We start from the raw sequence: 24,218 nt of genomic DNA, 5'->3' as shown, positions 1-24,218 counted from the left end.
GGGTGGAGGGCATGAAGGGAGGGCTAGGAATGGGAAAAAAATAAGAACCAAGATGCATTATGTAAAGGTATAATTCCCAATGAGAAATGTAATTGTGTTGTATACCTACAATGTACCAATAAAAGAATTAAATACAAAAAAAATATTTGATATAAAATTGAGATTATGTGTTTCAGGCTGGGGTATCACAAATTGATGTTTCCATCTTATAGAATCATATATAAAGTCACATTATGTCATCATTTGTCATATTAATTTTGCTCACCTAGTCAGGGTGTATCCAATAACTTCATTGTACTGTTACTATTTTATGTCTTGTTTCTGTGGGAAGATACATAAAGAACCTCCAAATAACTGGATCCTCACTAAATGACCCTAGACTTAGTGTTATACTTCATATCTAGATGTCCCCTCCAAACCCTCATGCAGTCATAGGTGGGTTTTGGGGAAGGTGATTAGATCACGGGAGCATTTGTAACCAAATGTGATGTTGGGAATTGGAGCCTGGTTGGAGGAGAAGGGTCACTGGGGGCGTGACCTGGAACAACAGTCTCCCTCCCTCCCTCCTCTTTTGATTCTCTCTCTCTCTCTCTCTCTCTCCTTCCTACCACCATGCTATGAGCTGTTTCTCCTCTGCCATGCCTTGTTGCCCTGGAGCCAGCCAACTACAGATTAAAACCTCTACAAACTGTGACCCAAAATAAGCCTTTCCTCCTTTAAGTTGTGGATGTTGGATATTGTGTTTCAGTGATGAGAAAGTAACTAAGACAGGTTTCGGTAGCAGGAGTAAATCCATTGCTGTGTTTCTACCTGACTATGTGGTTCAGAAGCCTTTGGAAGCAGTTTGCTAGAGGAGTTTGGAAAGGTTTAGAAATGATGGTCAGAGAAGCGTTTCTATAATGTTGTAAGCTGAGCTTGATGGGAGATTCTGGTTGGAGCTCAGAGGACTTGAATGTGCAAAAAAGGTGGAATGTAAAGGCCAGGCTCAGGAGGTTACAGTTCAAAATAAGGACTCTATTGACAATTGGACTCCAGATCACGTATGTAATCTCTGGCAGGAAATTTAACTACATTTTGTTCATCTCCTGAGATTTTGCAGGAGACCATAATTAAGAGCAGCAGATGAATTAGTTTGATGGAGGAAATTTCAAGGCAGCCAAATATTCAGGCTGTGGCTTGGGTACTATTGGGGGATTTTAGCCAGCTTTACTTTGAGAATCAAGAGCAAAAGAGACAGCTGAATGATTTTAAAAGTTTTGAGTTTGGCCAGAAAGGAAGCTCCAGTAAAGTTGAAGCTTGTGAAGACAAAGTAGAGGAGAACTTGGTTGCTAAAAAGATTATTTTTAAAAAGAATCCAAATACTTTGGATCTAGACAATACAAAAGATGCTTTGAGGACATGAGAGGAATCCAAAAGACCCCACTCTTTCCAGATTCAAGGGTAGAAAAATAAAAGACTTTGCTTTGAGAAGACAGCCCCAGGGCACCATGATCTAAAATAATGGCAGCCTAGGGAATGGAAATTGAGTCCCCAGGATTCAGTTCACTATACTCAGCACTCAGGCACTTAGAGACCTCTGTAACTACTAGCAAGATGCAGAAGATCTCAGCTCCTGCCCAGTTGGTGTCAGGCCTTGGCATCATCCACATGGTGCTGGTTTTATGTGCAAGCAGAGTACAAGAATTGTGGGGTCAGAAAGGCTTTCACCCAGATTTCAGGGAGTGCACCTGAGAGGGCAGTGCATGAAGCTGTGAGTATGAGGCTGAAAATTCAGTGGAGACTCTAGAAAGTTGGAAAAGGCAGGAATGTGGAGTGTCTGAGGAAAGCTGCAAGCAGTGAGCAAAGCCCATCCAAGAGAGAGGCCATGAGAGCTATAGTCACTAGCAGTGCTGTAGGGGCAGGGTCTCCCAAGCAGTTTGGAGTTCATATCTTGCCACAGATTTCCAGGAGTGCTGGACATGGAACTGTGGGATTTAATGTTTGCCCTGCTGGGTTTCAGACTTGCTTTGATCCTATTATTTACTATCCTCCTATTTCTCTCTTTTAGAATGGGAATGTTTACCCTGTGCCTTTGTATGTCAATAGTGTTTAGATTTTTTTTTGATTTTTACAGGGGCTCACAGGTAAGAGTTTGCTTTAAATTTCAGAGGAGACTTTGGACACAGAATTTTCAGCAGTGCTGAAACTGTTAGGACTTTGGCAACTCTCAGAGATGGACTAAATGAATTTTATGTAAAGGAATTTTCATGAGTCTTTTGGGCAGAATGTTATACAGTGGTACCTTGATTCATGAACTTAATTTGTTCTATGATTTTGGAAAAGATGGCCACATTTGTGTTTGTGTGGGAAAGATGGCCATGGTAGTATTTGTCAATGCAGAGTTTGCAAACAAAAACAAAGTTTTGCGAAACACTTCTTTTATTGAACCAAATTGCTTGCAAGCAAAAGGGTTCATGAACTGAGGTACCACTGTAGTTTATATCTAGATATCCCTCAGAAGCCTCATGTGCTCACAGATGGGGCTTTGGGGATGTGATTGGGTCATGGAGGCATGTTACTCATCACTAAAGAGTCCACTAATGAGTTTATAGCTAAATGTGATGTTGGGAGTTGGAGAAGGTGGGTCACTGGGGGCGTGGCCTAGAAAGGAATATCTCTCTCCCTCCTCCCTTGATCTTTCTGCTTCTAACCACCATGCCATGAGCTATTTCTCCTTTGCCATACTCCTCTTCCATAGTGCCCTGCCTATGGACTGAAAACATTACAAGCTGTAAGACAAAATAAACTTTTCCTCCTTTAAGTTATAGGTGTTGATTATTGTGTCTTAGTGAGGTGAAAGTAACTAAGACACTTAGTATTCATTGGTCTATGCCTGAAACAATCTTTATCATGGTGGGTGCAAAAGGATGATTTTTTTTCCAACTCTAACACTCCTTCCATATGTACTATCAGCCTTTGGTGTTCTACTATCAACATTAGCCATCCACTCTCTTTCTTTGTCTGTTAGTAACCTATTTTTATCAATGGTGTGTAATCTATGACTGTTCCTTAATTAATTTGGTGTTCAGATTTTACAATATTTTAATGGGAGGATCACCCTCAGTCTGGTTCTAGAGTTCATGTAGCATGTTTTCATAATTTTTTTAAGAACTTCCTTACTTTCTGCCATAACAAAATGTTCTAGGCTCACAAGTATAATGGTCCAATTCTGGAATCAGCCATTTCTCTAGCAAGCTCTAGCTTCTTTTAGGGGGAAACAGTATTTAGAGACCAAATCTGGTGTGCACTAGGTTTGTTAAGCTGTACTTTAAGAATGGTAGGACCCAGACATTGTGGCACATGGCTGTAATTCCAACATACCTCACCCAAGTATAGTATAAAATATGCCAGGGCCGGGGATTTAGCTCAGTGGTTCCACCGCCTGCCTTGCAAGCTCAAGGACCCGAGTTCAATCCCCGGTACCATAAATAAATAAATAAATAAATAAATAAATAAATAAATAAATGCCATATTTATATAATATAGTACTATGAAATATACCAATACCATAAAACATATGGTATGCTACTCTGAAGGCTGAGACAGGAGAACGACAAGTTTGAGGCCAGTCTGGGCAACTTAGTGAGACTGTTTCAAAATAAAATAAAAGGGCAGGGTATGTAGTGCAGTGGTAGACTACTTGCTTAGCCTTAGCAAAGCCCTAGGTACAATCTCCAGTACTACAAAAAATGATAGAAAGATCTTATGGGAATTGGCCGGATAAACAAGAATTGTCCTATTCATGGGAGAAAGGGGAATTCATGGATTAGAGGATGTTTTCAAGAATATGTCCAGTTACTATGGCATACATTGTAGGTTGCTCACATGACAGCTCCATATGCCCCCCTTATGTTAAAGGTTGAGCCCAGAGTTGTTTGTTTAGCCATGAGAATTGAATTATTATTGTTTTAAGCCAATCATGGTAATCTCATTCCCATTCTCCTAGCAAAGGCCTACTGGTGGTCAAATGAGCAGATCTTATGAATGAGACCTCAGGGAAAGTTTATTGTGAAATCTATGAGAAAGATTCTATTTTTCATAAATGCTGCAAACCTTAAAGGAAGACAGCTCCTTTTGTTCTGTGCCTCCTTTTGTGTGGCTTACAATGTTGTTGCTTGACAGTGTGATATTTAGTACTACAACAGTGATCTTATTGTTATTTATTCTATATGTATTTCTTTGAATACAACCTATGTATCAGGCAATTTTGTAGGTAATGAGGATAAAAATGAAATACATACAGGCTAAAGTCATGGTTTTCATGGAGCATTTATTCCAGTGTGGGAGATAGATAACAAATAAAACAAAGAAAATATATATTATTCCTAATACTGTTACATGATATGAGGGAAAATAAAACAGGGAAGGAAAAGAAGAAAGAACATAAATGGGTGGTAATTTTAATAAGTTTGTCAGGAACAGCCCAAGTAAATTATCAGGGACAGCCCAACAAAATATAGAATGCTTCATGAATCTAGGTATTATCTTTATACAAGGCCATGGCAATTTCAACATTGTTTCAATTTTAGGAGATATGTACTATTGAACAAAGGAGAGAGATTGGTACACATCTAGGGCAGTAGAACAGGAGAACAGAAAAGTGGCAAGACTTGAATCTTTAATGCTGTCATTAAACTAAGAATAAAGCAACCTTCTGGATTGAATTGCTTCCATATTCTTGCCATGTTGGATCATAAATTGTCTTTATTGTCTAAGTGAGAAATAGTCAGCTAATTGTAGTCCCATCCTAAAGCTTTGTACTTGATAGCAAGGGAAGAAAATAATGAACCTACAAAGTTGAAGATAATCAAGCTCATGTAAAAATAGGAAAGAATAAATGTACAAAAAGGCAAATTATTTTTGAAAAGAAAAAAAACATATGAGGGAAGAAAGTATAGCCTTTGGCATATGAGACTGGGCTTGGAGCTGCATTTCCAATGATTGTTGAACAGCTTATTTGGGGGTTTCAATTTCCTGTTTGCAAAATGAAGGAGATGATGCCTACATTAAAATAGGTGTTAGAGGACTAAATGAGGTTATCTACATGATATTTACCTGGCATAGAAAAGGTACCTATAGAACACCTTCCCTTGAAAGTAGTAATGGGGCCTGGTCCACCAAATCAGCATGGTATAAAGGTTAGACATGTGTCTCTCAGGTCCAACTGCCTCCATTCACAACATTGCTCAAGCACTTATCAGTAGGCGATGTGGGAAAGTTAAATAATTTCTGGGTTTTAAGTTATTTACTATCAAATTGTGATGATAATTGTGTCAACCTCACCTGTGTTGAATGAGACTCTATCTGTAAAGCTCTTAGACTAGTGTTTGATAGAATATTTTGTAAATTTTACCTGTTAGTATTAAATATGGCAGATATTTAAAGGAGGATGGGGCTGGGGATTTAGCTCAGTTGTTCTGCCGCCAGCCTCGCAAGCACAAGGTCCCGAGTTCAATCCCTGGTACCAAAAAAAGAAAAATCATTATATATTATATAGTTCATTATATAGTTCCTTTATCACTATTATATGTTGCATAATATACTTGGATTACACAGTGGAAGAACAACTTCCAACATTAGAACATGCTGTGGCATACTTTCAGTTGGAATACATAATACACAGATACAAGAGAAGTGCTACTGAACTTTTCTTTGGTTTGTTGCTTAAAAACCATTCTTCAAAAGACAATTCTATTTACTTACTTAAAGACAATTTTGTGATATTTGATAAATACTAAAAAAATTGAGCTGAAATCAACATTGACAAAACAGCAACAAGGAAGGACAATATAGCCACATAAATAGAAGATGTACATGAAAGTCAATTCAGGCTTAGTTGCATTCAAGAAAGATTAATAGTCAATAATATCACTCATGGCTTTGATTCAGTGTTGAAGAAAAGTCAAGAGTGGATTATTACAACATATCTTCCATTGAGTGTTCATCTTTTCATGTTGTTAAGAAATGGGCAGTGAATGATCATTCGAGAGATGCAGATAAAAACAACACTGAGATTCCACCTCACCCCAGAAAGATTGGCTGCTATCATGAAATAAACCAATAACAAATGCTGGCAGGGGTGTGGAGAGAAAGGAACCCTTCTCCATTGTTGGTGGGAGTGCAGACTGGTGCAACCACTATGGAAATCAATATGGAGATATCTCAAACAACAAGGATTGGAAGTCCCATTTGACCCAGCTATTCCTCTACTGAGTATCTTTCCAAAAGAATTAAAAGAATCATACCACAGTGACATATGTGCACCCATGTTTATAGCGGCAGTTTGTAATAGCAGAATCTTGGAAACAGCCCAAGTGCCCATCAACTGGCAATTGGATAAAGAAGATGTGTTTTTTTTTATAAAATGGAGTACTACTCAGCCATAAAGAATGAGAAACTAGAGACATTTATAGCTAAGTGGATGAACATTGAGGCCATACTCTTAAGTGAAATAAATAGGACACACACGTGTAAGTACCGAATAGTTTCTCTGGTGTGAAAAACTAAAAGTGTAAATAAGAATCAAAATGTATAATTAATACTGTGAAATGGGAAGAAAACATCTAAAGGAGTAGGGGAAGTGGGAGGGGGAGGGGAAAGGAAAGACGGGAAAAGAAAAAATATGAGCAAAGGAAAAACATGGAAACAAAGTCTTTGTAAATAGGGAAGGGTGGAGGGGGTGAAGGGAGGGCAGGGGAATGAGGAAAAATTAAGAACGAAGATACATCATGTAAAGGTACAAGATCCCAATGATGAATGTAACTGTATTGTATACCTAAAATGTACCAATAAACTTAATGGAAAAAAGAAATGGGCAATGGAGAACAAATCTCTTTCCATGCTGATTTCTGAGGATTATCAAGGGAAGATATTCTCTCAAGATTATTGACAGTGAAACATAAAGCATTTTTTATGAGAGTGATACCAGAAATGTCCATCTGTATGATTTCATTTGGAATCTTTGAGAGGTCTATTTGGGCAATAGATTCTGTGTTTTGAACAGTCTGAGTTTATCATTTCAAGGCTTTAATATTACCATTTTATGATATTGGTATTTCTTCTGGTGACTTAAACTTTGTACAAATGATTCAGTCACCAAGAGCTGGGGTTGGTGATTTTCTTCCCTTGTCAGAGGAAACAAAATGGCATATTTTAAACCTCATCTTCATGCAGTGATGAAACATAAAAAATACCATTCAGAGCTGAATACATCTGAAGAAAAGGTTATATATATTGCTACTATCTTCCAAGTTGAAACATTTAAACATCTCATCTTTTAAGTGTGAAATGATTATCATCTTCATGTCCAGTGAAGTGTTGAAGTAGTGAGAAATCATTCCACAACTTGTAGGTTAATGTTCTAGTTGAGTACAAATATCCCAAACTAAGCCAAGCATAGTGTCCCCCATTGGTAATCCCAGCACTGGGAGGGAGGCTGAAATATGGCCCCCAACCTGGGCCATTTAGCGACTTAGGCAGACTTGTCTCCACACACACACAAAAAAGGCTGGGGGGCGGGATATAGTTCAGTACGAAGGCCTTGGGCTCAATCCCAGTACTGCAAAACAAACAAACAAAGCATCTCATCTATCAATTACTTGGGAAAATCTAAACAATTAATCTGCACTCAGGCATTGATAACTAAGAGAAGCACAATACTAGCCTTCAATGGAGTTTTCATTTTCATTATAATTTTGTCTTTAAAAAAGTTCTTATGGCAGTAATTCAGGAATGGAGGCACATATTTGAATTAGAAGAATTTCTCTGCCCCCAATTCATATCACACATGTTAATATTTTACATGCTTTTGATATGTTCAACATACACATAACATATATACACACACACACAATATCTATTGTAAGCTTTAACTAAAAACAGAGAAACTGACTTTGGAAAATTAAATAGTATAATAATCATTTTAATGTAGTGATAATAATTTACAATATTTCACCATGATACCTATGTCTATCCAAGGAACTGATGAATGTTACAAGTAAGGTTTGATATTTCTTTGATTTCTATTCTTACCTTTATTTTTATCAAAAGAGAAAATATAACTCACAGATTTGAGTTTTGGGGAATGCCAGCAAGTATCTGATGGATTTGGCATACATAATTTGGACTATTTTTTATTATACTGGGGATTAAATCCAGGACCTTTGGTGAACTACATCCCTACCCTATTTTTATTTTGAGATAGGGTCTTACTCAGGCTGGGCTCAAACTTGGAATCCACTTGCCTCAGCCTCCCATAGTGCTTTGATTACAGGCATGCGCCACCATGTGAGAAACATGTTTTTGTTGTACTGTAATTGAAGCCAAGACATTGCACTGAGCTACATTCCCAGCCTTTTTATGTTTAAAATTTTATTTATTTATTTATTTATTTATTTATACTAGTGATTGAACCCTGGACCTTCACACTGAGATATATCATCATCACTTTTTATATTTTATTTTGAGACTGGGATTCGCTATTCAAACTTGAGATCTTCCTGCCTCAGCCTCCTGTAGTGTAGGGATTATAGGTGTGTGCCTCTGTGCCTGGCTAGATTTGAATAAATTTTAATAAAGAATAAAGGGGAATGAGGGGAAAAGGCCTACAGAGTAGGATTGGTGTCATCATCTGGGAAAGTTTGAAAAAATATTAATGTCCAAAATCCACCCTAGACATTTCAGTTATTAAAGTCCACAGATGAAGGCTGGAATGTAGCCCAGTGGTAGAGCATTTACCTAGCATGTACAAAACCCTGGGTTTGATCCTCCAGAGCACACCATGGGCCAATCAAAGAAAAAGAAAGAATGAAAAAATAGTCCAGAGATAATTCCATCAAATGAACAGGATCGAGAACCACTGATCACTGTTCTATACATCTCCAGCTAGTTTTATTTCTTGTAGGATGCAGGTAGGAGGATCCTGGATGCCTGACAGGTATGCAGAAGGAAAGGACACCAAGCAACTGTAAAGGAGAGATTCTGGGAACACTGATAAAAAAGGAAGAGAGGAGAGGGTTGTGTAATAAAACTGGTTGAACTTTTAGATGAAATTTTATTCAAATTATTTAGTTTATATGGAATACATTTATTTCAGTGATATGGAGCAGTTTGTAAATATGTCAGTTGTTAAGGGGTTTTCAGGGAGAACTAGCTAAGAAATTCAGTAATGACCTCAGCAATGTATATAAGCAACTCCCTGCTTGAGAGACTCTTGTGGAAGGATGGAATGCAGAGTGAACTCCAATAGGGAAGGACAGGAAAAGCACACACAAGAAAAACTGTTCAGGCAAAACAGTCATAAAAGTTTTCATGACTAAAGTAAATCTAGTACTGGGTTATTTTGTCTTTTGCTCATCCAGAAGAAGAAGGGAGAAGTGTTACAGGAGAGAGACTCACAACTAGTCTTTCCCCTCCCTCCTACCTCTGCCTAATGGTGCTCATTCAGGCTAAGAGAGGGAAGGACCAAATAGAAAGGTGAGTTATAGATTCCTGAGATAAAGGATGAAGAGATTTTGATGTTGAAAAAGGAATGTGGGCTAACCTGCCACAAAATACTTTCCTTTGCACAGTATGGAAAGGAAAAGGATTTTTGTTTTTTGGTGTGGTTTTTTGAGACAGGGTATTGCCATGCAGTCCAGTCTGGCCCTGAACTCACTATGTTGCCCAGGCTGGCCTCAAACTCATGGCAATCCTCCTGCCTCAGCTTCCCAAGGGCTGGGATTACAGGCTTGAGCCACCATGCCCAGGTAGGAAAAGGAATTTTAAGAATAAGAAAAAGGAAACAAAGTTGTCTAATTTTATCCAATGAATTGCTTTACAAGTTGCCCCAGCCAGGTGAAGTAATGTGTGCCTGTAGTCCCAGCAGAGACAGAAGGATCACTTGAGCCCAGGAATTTGAGGCCAGCTTGGGCAACATAGTAAGACCTTTCTCAAAAAGCAAACAAAAAACTGTAACAAAACAAAAAACTCCCAAAGTCTCCCTAAAGTGTCAGCTTTTAAAAGAAAATATTTGTTCAAAGTTCTCTTAAGATGTCATATATTTGATATAAGAAGGTGGGGCCATGAATTGTGCTTTTCAATCTTAGGAGCCTGAGTTTAGAATTTGCAAGTGACTTTCCAAAAAGCACATCCCTTACTAATCCTCCTTTGCGCCGCACACAGAGCACTGTCTCTCCTAACCTAGCCTCCCCAAATGAAGAGATAACTACTAAGGCCTCATGGAGTAGTGGAAGAGCCTGTGACTTAAGATTCAAATACATCTGGCCTCAAATCCTGACTCTGCTCTCATAAGTTGTCTGACCTTGGGCAAGGTTCATTGTCTTCCTGATTTGCAATTTCATTGTTTGCAAACTGGGAAAATAATTATACCTACTTGTTGGATTTTTTGAAGATTAGCTAATATGATATATATCATGTGATAACCATATACAAGGGACTATTATAATACCAGGGTTTGAGAGTTGTATTTCCTCCTTGTTCTATTCCATACTGAAAATGTTCTGGGGAAGATGGAACTCAAGATAAGGAAGACCTAAAATATAGTGTTGATGTGAGAAACCTCTAATATACACAATTCACTGACAATTTTAGTTTGCAAATGTGGGATTTTCCTAGCACACTATAGTTGGTACCAACTCTATCTTGCACTTGTAAAATCTGAATCAGTGTCAATTTTCCTTACTTGAGTAAAAGAGGAGCATTTATTAACTGAACACTGTAGATAGAAGGCCAAACTATTAATTGCACGAATTTCATGGAATGTAGCTCTCAACATTGCTATATAATTGATTTTCATATATTGAACCATCCCTGCATCCCTGGGATGAATCCCACTTGATCAGGGTGTATGATCTTCTTGATGATCTTCTGCATTCTGTTTGCCAGTATCTTATTAAGGATTTTTGCATCTATGTTCATTAGTGAGATTGGCCTATAGTTCTCTTTTTCAGTTGGGTCTTTCTCTGCTTTGGGGATCAAGGTGATGCTTGCTTCCAGAAATGAATTTGGGAGTATGGCTTCCCTTTCAATTTCATTGAAGAGTTTAAACAGTAGTGGCAGCAGTTCCTCTCTAAATGTCTTATAGAATTCAGCAGTGAAGCCATCAGGGACCGGGCTTTTCTTAGGTGATAAGTTTTTAATTACATTTTCAATTTCATTGGTTGATATTGGGTTGTTCAGAATTTTTAGGTCTTCTTCGTTCAACTTTGGTAATTCATATGTATCTAGGAATCTGTCCATTTCTTCTGTGTTGTACATCTTATTGGCGTATAGGTTGTGGAAGTAGGTATTGATGATCATCTGGATTTCTGCTGGGTCTGTTGTAATTTCACCCTTTTCATTCCTAATTGCATGGATTTGGGCCTTTTCTTTCCTTTTTCTGATAAGGTTGGCTAAAGGTTTGTCAATTTTGTCGATTCTTTCAAAGAACCAACTCTTGGCTTCATTGATTTTTTGTATCATTCTCTTACTCTCCATTGCATTGATTTCTCCTCTGATCTTTATAATTTCCTCCCTTGTATGAGCTTTGGGGTTGTCCTGCTCTTCTTTTTTTAGAAGCTTGAGGTGCAGCATCAGGTTGTTTAATTGGGCTCATTCTGTTTTCCTAATATGTGTATTCACTGCTATGAATTTCCCTCATAAGACTGCTTTCATTGTGTCCCATAGATTGTGATATATTGTATTGTCATTGTCATTGAATTGAAGGAACTGTCTGATTTCTTCTTTAATTTCCTCTGTGACCCATTGGTTATTCAGAAGTGTGTTGTTCAATTTCCATTTGTTTGTGAAATTTTTTGAGTTTCTTTTGCTATGGATCTCCAATTTCATCACACTATGGTCTGATAATATACAGGGGATAACTTCAATTCCTTTACACTTACTTAAACATGTTCTATGTGTGAGTATGTGATCTATTTTTGAGAATGCCCCATGTGCAGCTGAGAAGAATGTGTATTCTGATTTTGTGGGGTGGAAGACTCTGTAAACATCTGTTAAGTTCATTTGTTCAAGAGTTCGATTGAGTTCTAGTATTTCATTGCTTATTTTTAGTCTAGTTGATCTATCTATTTGTGACAGTGGGGTGTTGAGGTCCCCCACTACAATTGTATTAGTGCATATATGACTTTTCATGTCCGTTAGTGTTTGTTTTATATAGTTGGGTGCACTAGTGTTTGGTGCATAGATATTTATGATTGTCATGTCTTCCTCTTGGATTCTTCCCTTTACAAGGATGTAGTGTCCTTCCTTGTCTCTCTTAATCAGTGTTGGTTTGAAATCTACTTGATCTGCCAAGAGGATAGCTACTAAATGCCCATCAACTGGAGACTGGATAAAGAAAATGTGGTTTTTAAAATAAAATGGAGTACTACTCAGCCATAAAAAATGAGAAATTAGAGACATTTATAGCTAAGTGGATGCACATTGAGGCGATACTCTTAAGTGAAATAAATAGGATACACATGTATAAATACCGAATAGTTTCTCTGGTGTGAGAAACTGAAAGTGTAAATAAGGACTAAATGTATAATAGGTAATGTGAAATAGGAAGAAAAGGGGCAAAGGGGAAGGAAGTGGGAGGGCTAGGGGAAAGGATAGAAGGGAATGGGATTAATATGAGGAAATGGAAAAATAGGAACAAAATCTTTGTAAATAGGAAGGACTGGAGGGGTTGAAGGGAGGGCTGGACAAGGGTGAAAAATAAGAACCAAGAGAGACTATGTAAAGGTGCAAATTTCCAATGATGAATGTCATTATATTGTATACCTAAAATGTACCAATTATTAGAATGAATAATCAATAATGTAAAATAGGGAGAAAAGGTCCAAAGGGGTAGGGGTAGTGGGAGGGGCAGGGGAAAGGAAAGAAGGGAAAGGAAAAAATGATGAGAAATGGAAAAAATGGAAATAAAGTCTTTGTAAATAGGGAAGGGTGGAGAGTGTGAAGGGAGGGCTAGGAATGGGGAAAAAATAAGAACCAAGATGCATTATATAAAGGTATAATTCCCAAAGAGAAATGTAATTGTGTTGTATACCTACAATGTACCAATAAAAGAATTTAATACAAAAAACCATTGCTATATAAATATTCAATGAATACTTTCAACAGTAAGTTATTTTGCTCACCAGATCAATCTCAATTATAAATCTAATTTTCATCAATAAGGAAGATTATACAATGAATAAAAGGCATTCTTTTTTAGTGCTATCTAGCATTTAAAGCTACCAATCTTAGTTTCTCCCTGGGAAACTGGAAATCACCTAGCAGGCCTTGATCCTCTGTGGATCATATTACACTACAATTGACCAGCAATCCTTATCTCACTTTGGTATACCTCTGCCTATTTGGGCTGACACAGAGTCCCTGGGAAGCCTACAGAGGTATTCTATTCATTAATGCCTGCTTTTGAGAGATGGTAGTTAAATATTCAAGAAGTTTGCAAGGAAGCTGTTAAACATGTCCGTCATTCAAAATTAAAACACATAAACATAATTAAATAAAGGTAACAAATGCTCATCATTTGCTATTTAACTATATTGACTATTACCTATGATTTTGAAATTATTTATATCTGTTTTCTCTATGTAGTGGAAATCCTATGTAATAATATACTGTACTACAGAACATTTCTCAACTGTGCTTTCAGGGATCTCACATTGGAGCTTGAAATTGGCCATGGTGGAGCTCTTTATAACAAGGAAAGTGACAAACTATAAATTCAGGTATTTCCCTTGCATTTAGAGAGCTGGTTGTTAAATGTTTACCAGTGTATCTGTGGAATCACCTCCTTTCTAGGGAATCACCTTTCTCTCACTGGGTACAGTCTTGGTGGTACTGGTCCCAGGGACTCTCTACAGAATCTATTTCAAGTGGAACACTAAGACTGTCTCCATAGCTCTGTGTCCCATATGGCATTTCCTTGAAGAGCTTTGTACTATTACTCCTGTTATCCCTCACTTCTCTCTTCAAATTCTGTGTCCTCCCTTCCTTACTTCTCTCTAGTTTCTTTCTTCTCTCTGTATACAATCATCTCTTTATATCTCTGCTTATTGAGGGCATATATTGAATTCATTTCTGCTTAAGCCCTTAAGGCCTTGAATTCCAAAATGCTTTTAAATGCAAAGAAGGAAATAACTCTGGTTTCTCCTATAAATCAAATGTAGATATACTGGCAACATTATCCATTCATGAATTTATATAAATATTTTTCATCAGGCATTTATCACATATCAAGCAGCTAGGTACTGATGTTGTTGAGAGGAAAGGAGACATGGATTTGCCCTCAGCAACCTCACAGTTTAGAAGGGAGGCAGACAAGTAAACATACAGTAATAAAATATTATGATAAGTGCTGAAATAAATATATGTACAGTGTCAGGGGAAGCCAGAGGAGAGAAACTACTAAACTTTCTTGGAGGGGGTTAGTCTTGAGAAAGATATCATAGAAGAAGTAACATTTAGTCTGGTTACTTAAGAATGAGTAGGGGCTAGGGATTTAGCTCAGTGATTCCACCCCCTGCCTCGAAAGCACAAGGTTCCGAGTTCAATCCCTGGCACCAAAAAAAAAAAAAAGAATGAGTGGACATTCTTAAGGCCAAGGAGGCATGGAAAGGGGTTCTGGGGATTAGAAACAAGATTTGGTATGTGGGCTGATGGAAAGCGCTGAAGATAAAAATTGTTAGACTTAAAAAAACATGAGCAAACTTAAAAATTTAATGGAAGTATTAATAGAGTATTTGGGGGGAATAAAATATGAATACAGTACATGTGAAGAACTAGGTAGGTAGCAATGAATGAATAGTATTTTCAGGGTTTCACCATATGCTTGAAACAGTTCCAAATATTTTTTGTTCTTGTGCTGAAGATTCAAATTCCTGAGAGAGGCCGTGTTTGGCATACCTTGCATTACATGCCCACCATACCCTAGCTAGGGTTGGCCAAAACAATGTAATTGACAGTATGACAGTCCCATCAAGACTGTACCTGGTGGAAGAAGGACAATTCCCTAGAGAGGAGGATCATGGTGTAGGAATCGGAAGTAGGAATGGACTTTGGTTGAGCAAGAAAAAAGATATCTGGCAGAGTGTCCTCTAATTCAAGTGACACCCCTGACTGTGGCTGGATTTCCTCCTCCATTTCTGCTTCTCCTAATAAGCCTTCCCTCCATTGCTCCTGCTTCTACCTGGCAACCTCTACAATGAACTTGTCACTTGAGGCATAGTAACAGTACATCCTCCCTGTTTCCTTGCAGCCTTAGGGGTAGTAGGCAGGTTTCTACACTTGCTAAACTCTGGGTTATCTAGCTTTGTCTTATTTGGTTTTTTGCTCTCCTAACTGGACACTTGATATAGGGTCTGTTTTCCTAACTTGTGTAGTTCCTACTCCCTTTGCCAGGGTAACAACTAATAAAAACCAACACACTTGTCCAATGGGCTCAGAAGAGCCCACTCATCAAGTTTGCAAATAGGGAAATTCCATTTACATACTTGGACTTTTATCTTTGAACCACTCGTGCTGAGCAAGATTGGCAGAGAAGGCTAAAATATCATAGCAGTGTGTCAAGGGCAAAAGAAGTAGCTATAAACTGTAACTAAATGCTCACCAAGTTGATGTTTTATTCTAAACTCCATGGGGGGTATTTTTAATGAGTTTTCCATGGACTTGGTTAATTATTATAAGACTTGTCTTGTGACTTTCTCCCTTTTTTGGAAATAAATGTTTTGCTGTTGTTGTTTTATAATAGAATCATGCTATGTCTTGGTTCACAGCATGTACATGGGGGATGTGGTGTGTGGACTTTTAGGGGACCACGTGAGTGCAGGGGGTGGGTGTGCATGTTTTCAAGTCTGGTGACTCTTGTTTAGACTTTTTGTCTCTAACTCTTATAGAGGAGAAAACTGTTCCTGGACAGTGAGGCTTGAGAATTTTGCTGACTCATAGAGCTTGTTCTTTACTCCTTCAAGTTCATTTTTATAGATGACTAGTTATTGTTGCTCAAGAAAGTTTAGGAATGGATAGGAGAGTGACACCTAGGTTGGTATTAGGGGAGAGGTGGAGATTTTAACTCCTCATAACCTCCACTACTAGTTACTACCAAAGTTCCCATAAAAATATATAATCTGATTCAAAATAGTGTGCCTGCCAGGCAAATGGAGTCTCTCAATAAATCACCTTGCTTATCATCACCCTACACATTTACAAAGAAAAATTATCCATGTGTCTTCAGGAGCAGTGACTGCCTGAGGAAAAAAAATGTCTTTGAGATCCACATGGATTTCCTTTAGTCTTTGAATTTAGATCTATGGCATTTTATATGGCTTTTAAGACCATTAATCCTGACTCTGTAGGTTGGCATGAAAATAAGAGCTATGTCCAGCCATAAGTGGTCTAGGTTCACTCAGACTTTGATTCTCCTCAGTTAAAGTTCACTAGTGTAAGAGCTGTGGATCCAGTGGTGAGTGACATAATAGCTTTGTTGGGAGCAGTAGGCAAGGGAGACAGACCACACAGATGACAATGATGCCACAAAGGTTCCAACAATATCACCATGCATGAGCCATATCTTTTTTTGAAATTCTTAGTATTCTTAAAAAATTTTTATGAATACATGTTTAGGATAGATTAATGAAAAGGAAGGACAGGAAAGGGGAAGATTTTGAGTACAGGAGACAGTTTATGCAAAGGCACCATGAAAAAAAATAAATTGACATGAGTGTAGAACTAAAGGAAAGCCATTGTGGTGAATCCATAGTCATTGACAGAGAATGGCAAGAAAAAAGTCTGAAAATATAGCCAGGATCTCATACTACATAGCATTTTATAAAGCATATTAAAGATTTGGTTGAGAAACCATTCAATGATTTTAAACAAAAAGGTAATAGTTGGGTGCAGTGTCATGTGTTTGTATTCCCAGATCCTAGGAGCTGAAGCAGGAAGACTGCTTGAGCTCATGAATTCAAGAATAGCCTATGCAACATAGCAATACTCTCCCCCTGCAACAATAATAATCAAAAGCTAAACCAAAGAAATATAAGCAAGAGGCTAGTAAAATCAGATGTGAACTTTGAAAGGAACATCCTGATCGCTTCTTGGCCTTTTGGCTAAGATCAAATGAAAGGAACACTCTGGATTCTCTGCGATGAATGGACTGTAGTAGTACAAGAGTAGAATCAAAGAAAACAATTGGCAGGCTCCTACAATGAATGTTTCAGGCAAGAGATGACAGTGGCTTGGCCCAGGGAGAAGGTAATGCAGGTATCATGAATTGAAGAGATATGAGATTTTTTTTATGAACTGGATAAGAGAATGAATCCCCCCCATCCCCTAAGAAGATAAGTTTTGAGAAAAACTTACTATTTTCAATAATCCTTTTCAAACTAAATTGTTCAGGCCAAACTTACCTATTGCTCATGTTTGTTAAAAAAAAAATTTCCTGACACACAGTCTCACTGGTTCATTTATGTGTTGCTTATGTCTATTTTGTGTGTAGTTAATGGAGACTGTATGTGGTTCTCAAAGCCTAGAATATTTACTGTCTGACTCTTTATGGAAAAATGGTTTGCTCAGCCTTGATCTAGAATAATGACATTTAGGTACCTGACTTGTATGTCTGAAAGCATGGGGAGCCAGTGCAAGTAGAGAGAGAAAAAGACAGAGATGAAGAAAAGGAACATAGCAAGAAAAGCCTCTTGTTGGGAAAAGTCTGATAACAGAAGGGGAGCAGATGATGTGAGCAGTGGTTCTGTAGTCTATTTCCCAATAGAGTCATCATCTGATACCTCATAAGCCTGGCTTTTACTGTCTACATTCCCATTATCCTTCTAGTCTTCTGAGCTCTAACCAGAATCTCCCACCAAGCTCTGCTTATACCATTCTAGGTTTTCTCTAGCCTATATCTCCAAAACTTTAAAAATGTTTTCCACCACAAATCAGTTCCAAAGACTTCTCAACCACATGGTTATGTAGCATTATAGCAACAACCCTAATTATGGTACAACTTTGTGTATTAGTAAGCTTTGACATCACTGGAACACAATACTTGACATCAACAATTTAAAAGAGAAGGGTTTAATTTGACTCATGTTTTCATGGAATTCAGTACACAGTTGGCTGGATCCAAGGCAGAAACATCACTGTGGAAGGGCACAGTGAAGCAAAGATGGTCATTGTGACCAGGAAACAGAGCAGGGGAAGAGTTCAAGAGTGGAAGGGGCAAGAGACCAGATATAGACCCCCAAGTCACACCTCCATGAACCCGCTCTGACACACCCAGAAGTGTGCTTTAAGTTGAATCATCACACAGCTGATTCAGAATTGGCTTAATGATGTACAAGGAGATGTTTAAAATTCTTTTAATAGCACCCCACATCCCTAGGAAGGTACTGTGATATCTGCTTGAATAAAACCTATAGGACATTGTGTCTCACAGCCTTATATGTGAGTCACATGAAGCAGGATCCATTTGTATTTCTTGCTACTTCCCTAAGCTCCATCCTAGATCCTAGAGTCAAATATGTGGGGCTCTGCATTTTGACAATCTTCTCCACATATTTCTGAAATGCTAGGGTATGAGAAGTACTTCTATAGATAGTTAAAGATGAAATGGGCTTTTGAAAATGAAAGAACTGTTTCACATCTACTCTGTATCTCCCTTTACAGCAGATAAGAAAGCAAAAACCACAGGGAGTAATGATTTGTCCGGAGTCATATAGTCAATTTGTGGTACACCCAGATGAATGAATTATGTCTCTGTTTCCTGGTCAAGAATACTCTCTTATCAATAGAGAGTATTTGTATATCTAGACAAATCTTTTTTGATCAAAGAGCAAGTATTTCTTGAATATGGGTCATGTGTTATATTGCATGAAGGTCATCTATCTGCAATAGAGTGTACATATTGTAGCCTCTAAGCTTTTATGTTTTCTATTCTCTTGCCTAGACTATCCTCTACCCTTTCATACCTTCCTTTTCCCCTATCCATCTTCACAAATCTTACTATCCTTCAAGGTCCAGCAATTCAGTCCGTGTTCACCTTCAAGGGGTCTGAGAGCCTACTCATATGCCTTTTAGTATACTTTGCATTGGAGCCCAAGAGTTTAGCTCATGTTCCCAGCTAGATAGAAAAAACTAAGTGTCATCCTCTTTGTATGTATTATATCCTCTTTTTCTGAGGCTAGCCCCCAACTAGATTCTCAGGAAATCTAGGAAAATAATGCAGTTGATGAACTTAGCCGCATAGCTCTGTGTTGTGAGTGAGCTATTCCATTCACAAAGAACAGATACTTTTGTCTTCCCACAGCGTTAGAATTCATTGAATAACAATAATTCACAAGATAGGCCCATTTTGTCATTCTTGGGTCACTGAGTATTCTAGATTTCACTTGATATCCATGAACTGGGCAATCCATTACTTTTATCTCAATATCGAATAGTTGTAACATTCAAGTCATACCTCACATCTCACAAAATGATATGAAGTTTCCAGGAGGGCTGAGAAAAGGTTAACAATGGCCTTGGTATTACATGAGGCAGAACTTGTTGGATGTAAGTGCAGAACTTTTCAAAGTCCAAGTCTGGGGGGCAAGCAGCTGTAGCAGGCCATGTGAAACAGGGAGATGGATCTGAGTTGAATCACATAGACTAGAATGCTGGAATTCATTGATGACTGCATGATACATTCATAAGGTGTTCTTATGAGATGACATGGCAATGTATGTGCCTCTGCACCACAGTGTTAGGTGCTTAATTTTTTTGTATGATCTAGGTGAGGAGGTTACATCATTTGTCGGCCTGGTGTGTCTGATAAACTCATGGGCCTGGTTTTCTCTGATGTGGGTTTGATAACTTATATTCCCTTAATTTGATTTGATATGTTTAAAGGTAGCAATATTTAGTACCATGATTAATTTATTTATCAGATTGTGCCTTATGATTTTGCTGTGCAGCTAGGTGTTGTTGTTTTCACTCTTTAGTGTGTCCAACATCTTGTGGTTATCTATTTGCATAGACAAGTTACCAAGTCATTCTGCCTTAGCAGTTGCACTTAAAATGGACCCTGAGGGTCGGGGATTTAGCTCAGTGGTTCCACCACCTGCTTTGAAAGCAAGGGCAAGGTCCAAAGTTCAATCCCTGGTACCAAAAAAAAGTTAATTAATTAATTAATTAATTAAAAAAATAAAATGGACCATGATAGGTACTGCTTTGTAAAATTTAGTCACTCAGCCAAGCATGGTGGCTCATACCTATAATCCCAGGTACTCAGGAGGCCGAGGCAGTAGGATCACAAATGTGAGGCCAGCCTGGATATCTTAGTAAGAACCTGTCTCAAAAAAGGCTTGGATGTGTAGCTTAGAGGTAGAGTGTGCCTGAGCTTGTTCCCCAGTACCACACAAAAAACCAAAATAAAACATCAAAAACAAACCACTCCCCCCCCAAAAAAAATCAAAAAGGCAAAACCTCTCAAAATATAACAAAACCAAAAAGTCGCAAAACAAGAAGAAATAAAAAAAAAAAACCCCACAAAATTAAAATACACAAATGTCCCCCACAAAAAGATAAAAAGGAGTTACTTAGGGCAAGGGACAGCCTGAAAATTATTGTTTTTTTATGGTACTGGAAGTTGAACCCAGAGCCTTCCAAATGAACTACATTCTCAACCTCTTTATAATGCCAGACTAAAAATTACTGTCTTATACAACATGAAGTAACTCAGAGCTGGGCTAGGTTCTACAGGCTCTAGTAGTATATTTTTTGTAGTAATCACATTAAAATTAAATATGATATATAGCACTGTATTCACATTCAGTCTGAGGTATACTAGACTTTCCAAACTGCACTGAGGTCTCACCCAGAAAACCCACTGGATCATCCACGGGGATCTGTGTCCCTATAATAATTACTGAGGGCATTACAGAACAAGATTGAGGAACTTCCCTTCAGCACAACCTTCCACTGTGCTATTTCTGCCTTAGAGCCAGCCATCATGGACTAAACCCTCTGAAACCATGAGCCAGTCCTCTCATCCTTTAAGTTGTTGGTGTTGAGTATTTTGTCCCAGTGATAAGAAAGTGACTAATACAAAAAATTGGTATCAGAAGTGGGATTGTTGCTATAACTACCTGACCAGGTAGTTCAGAAGACTTTGGAACTGGTTTATGGGCACAGTTTGGAAGCATTTGGAAAATTGGACTGGAGAAAGCCTATAAGGCTGCAAGCAGAGCTTAATGGACAGTTATAGTGTTAGCTCAGAAGATCAGAATGCTGATAGGAATGCAGACAGTAAAGACTAGGGTCCTGGAATTTTAGATGGGAACAGTGGCTCTATGTGAAATTGAACTGGAGGTCATGAATGTTACATTCTTGCTAATAACTTGTTTACATTTGCCCATGTTCTAAAACTTTGTGTAAGGCTGAATTTAAATGTGTCTAATTAATGTGGTGGAGAAAATGTTCAGGCTATGGCATAAGTACTGCTTGCTTCTTTCAGCCAGATTTACAATAAAAATTTGAAGCAAAAAGCAGAGCAAAATAATGTAAAAATTTTGCATCTTCTCCAGAAAGGAAGGGCCTACAAAGATGGAGCCAAGAGAAGTGCAGTTACTGAAAAGAACAATGCTATTAAAAAGAAGTCAACTGCATTACATTACGACAATAGGAAAGATGCCCTGAAGACATCTCAGTAAATGGCCAGATCTGACCCATCATAGGTCCAAGAGTGTAAAAAGGTAAACTCTTTTAAAGGATTTGACTTTCAGAAGCAAGCTCATTCAGGGCCACCTAGGGAAGTGTTTCCCCAAGTTCAGCAATGCAGACATTTAGAGGCCTGTACAGCCATGCTCCATGGGGACCTCGTTACTCCCCTAGCTGGCAGTAGTCCTTGGCCTCATTTATTGGGTTGCAGGCTTTTCAGTCATGTAGAAAACAAGAATTATACAGGCATGGAGGCTTCCACCCAGATTTCAGAAAAAGGCTTGGGAGGCCAGAAAAAAATGTGTGAGAGGGTCACAGCTGCTGCCAAGAGCTCCTGATAAAGTAATGCATGACAGTGAAGCTAGAGATGCAGTGAAGACCCCAGGAAGTTGGAGATGCCAGAAATGTGAAGCATCTATCAAAGAAAACCACAGGAATTGCACAGAGTCAGCCCAAGAGAGAGGTTCTGTGAGCTGCAACCAGCAAGGCCACAGGGGTGGTGCTGTCGAAGCCCTTTGGAGCACACATCTCACTACAACATGTCTTGCGTGATGGACATGGATTTAGAAGATTTAATGTTTGCCCTGCTGATCTTTGGTCTTGGTTTGGTCCAGTTTCTTTCTATTTTCCAATTCATTCCTTTTAGAATGGAAATGTTTACCCTGTGCAATTGTATTTTGGAAGTATTTAACTTCCTTTTTTATTTTTACAGGGGTTTATAGCTAAGAGTTTGTCTTATGTCTCAGAGGAAACTTTAGTCTTGGACTTTTCAGCAATCCTTTGAAATGTTAAGATTTTGAGGACTTAGAGACTGACTGAATGCATTTTGCAAAATGATATAGACATTATTATTTTGGAGGCCAGGGGCAGAATATTATTGTTTAGATCTAAAATGTTCTCCCAAAGTCTCACATATTCAGGGGACAGGCTTTGGGAAAGTGATTGGATCATGAATGAGTAAGTGATGAATCAGTGGATTCATCCACTGATGTGTTCATAGCTGAATATGCTGTTAGGAGGTGGTGCCTAGTGAGAAGGGCTGGAACACTGCGATGTGACCCAGAATGGAATGTTCTTGTCCTCACTTCGTCCTTTGTCTCTATCTGCATGCTGGCTGCCATGCAGTGAGCAGCTCTTTCCCTCTATGCCTTTACCCCATGCTATTTCTTCCTTGGAGTCAGACATCCATGAACAAAATCCACTGAAATCATGAGCCAAAATAAACCTTTTCTCCTCTGTGTTAGGTGTATTGGATATTTTGTCACAGCGATAGCAAAATGAATAATACAAAGCCTCTGACCTAATTCTTAACAATTATTCTAAATGTTTTGCAGTATTGAGGATTGAACCAAGATGTTCACACATGTTAGGCAAGCAGGCTACCAATGAGTTACATTCCAAGCCATTTAAAATTTTGTTTTAAGAAAGTCCTGCTAAGTCACCCAGTTTTGTGGTCCTCCTGCCTCCTCCTCCCAAATGGCTGGGATTCAATTATCTTAATTAAAACTTAGGAAGCCAAGGCCCCAGTAAGATAAGAGACCAATTCAAGGTCACACAACCAGTAGGTGGTAGTGCCTTATTTTGAACATAGGCAAACTGGCTTCAGAGCCTATATATGTAACTACTATTTTAGTTTGATATAAAAGGTTGAAGGTTTATCTCACTCACTCAGTCACAAAAATTGTTACATGATAGATATTAGTCTGGATGCTATGCTTTTTGACCCAAGTTCTGGGATCTTTTCATTACATATTCCTTTATTCACTCATCCAATCAACACTTATTAAGCACCACTATGTGCCAACCATACTATAGTATGCAAACATTGTGCATAAAATTGTTGTTCATAAAGGGGTTGAAGTCTAGAGGGAGAGAAAAATAAAGGAACAAAATAATGGGTAAAATGATGATTAAGATTATGGCTTTCATGCTCAGTGTGTCTAGGTTCACATCACAACACCACTACATAGTGATTGTAGGCCCTCAGACCTTGATATTCTCATTCATAAAATGGAAATGAGGACTGAATGAATTAATATATGCCATGAGTTTAGAAGGGTGCTTAGCTGGTCATAAGTATTAGATGCTATTATAATAGGCTTTCCTCTTCTATAACAGTGCCAGTGGTGAAGAAAAGTGCCCAAGTCAATATTTGAAGAAGAGCCAGAGGAGACGGATAGAGGATGAGGTAGGCAGGGGCCAGAGTATGCAAGGCCATGAGTGTCTTGCACTGTGCCAAGATATGTAGCAGAATGATCTTGGATAGAGGTGATTGAGCAACACCTACATCTCTGCTACTTTGAAAGAAGAGCAGGATGGATGTTCCACCTGTATTACATGGTCTTGTGCTCCTAGCACACACCAAATATTTTCTCTCCAGATCAGGTTCACAAGACTAAACAGCTGTGAGTGGTCATATAAAAATGCTTTTCCATTTTGAAGTCAACTCAACCCTCTCTCAATTTTCTGCAGCCTTTTGCTCTACCTGGCAACAA

The 24,218-nt window shown here is 38.3% G+C and overlaps 1 protein-coding gene across 2 annotated transcripts in view; it reads left to right on the top strand.

The window, feature by feature from the left end:
- The window catches only part of LOC106008440 (uncharacterized), a 95,508-nt gene that overhangs the window by 44,708 nt on the left and 26,582 nt on the right, over nucleotides 1-24,218 (top strand). Inside the window, exon 3 of one of the 2 annotated variants that reach the window (XR_015442393.1) lies at nucleotides 13,682-21,848. The exons of the other annotated variant lie outside the window; for it this stretch is intronic. The gene's annotated coding sequence lies outside the window, so the exon portion shown is untranslated. Of the gene's footprint in view, nucleotides 1-13,681; nucleotides 21,849-24,218 lie in introns of those variants that run through there. 2 annotated transcript variants of the gene reach the window in all.

Source organism: Heterocephalus glaber, unplaced genomic scaffold, assembly GCF_053883595.1.
Source record: "Heterocephalus glaber isolate CG9 unplaced genomic scaffold, H.glaber_assembly_v1.0 deba00001546, whole genome shotgun sequence".
Lineage (NCBI taxonomy): Eukaryota > Metazoa > Chordata > Mammalia > Rodentia > Bathyergidae > Heterocephalus > Heterocephalus glaber.
The sequence above is the reverse complement of the archived record's forward strand: the minus strand, read 5'-3'. Positions and strand labels throughout refer to the sequence as shown.